The sequence below is a fragment of the Otolemur garnettii genome, unplaced genomic scaffold, assembly GCF_000181295.1.
Source record: "Otolemur garnettii isolate 467f Iridium unplaced genomic scaffold, OtoGar3 scaffold00050, whole genome shotgun sequence".
Taxonomy (NCBI): domain Eukaryota; kingdom Metazoa; phylum Chordata; class Mammalia; order Primates; family Galagidae; genus Otolemur; species Otolemur garnettii.
In genome coordinates, this window is record NW_003852445.1 from 395,704 (window position 1) to 395,925 (window position 222).

At 41.4% G+C, this 222-nt stretch overlaps 1 protein-coding gene across 1 annotated transcript in view; it reads left to right on the forward strand.

Annotated features, from left to right (window-relative positions):
• The window catches only part of EMC7 (ER membrane protein complex subunit 7), a 19,182-nt gene that overhangs the window by 10,318 nt on the left and 8,642 nt on the right, over positions 1-222 (forward strand). The window lies entirely within an intron of this gene.

Consider the following 222-nt stretch of genomic DNA (forward strand, 5'->3'; position numbering starts at 1 on the left):
GCTGCAGGTTAAACACCCCTGGTTAGATTTTATTAGCAGTTACCTCTGGCAGAAGGCAAGCCTTGGGCTTAGTTGGGGTCAGAATTAAATCTCAGACTTAGTTCTTCCTTTTCCCTTTGATATTAAAATACAAAAGGCCAGATTCTTAGTCTGACTCTGGCCTTTATGGGGAAGAGACTCCCCTAAAAAGTGATAACCTCATTCCTACCCTTATGAAATTTG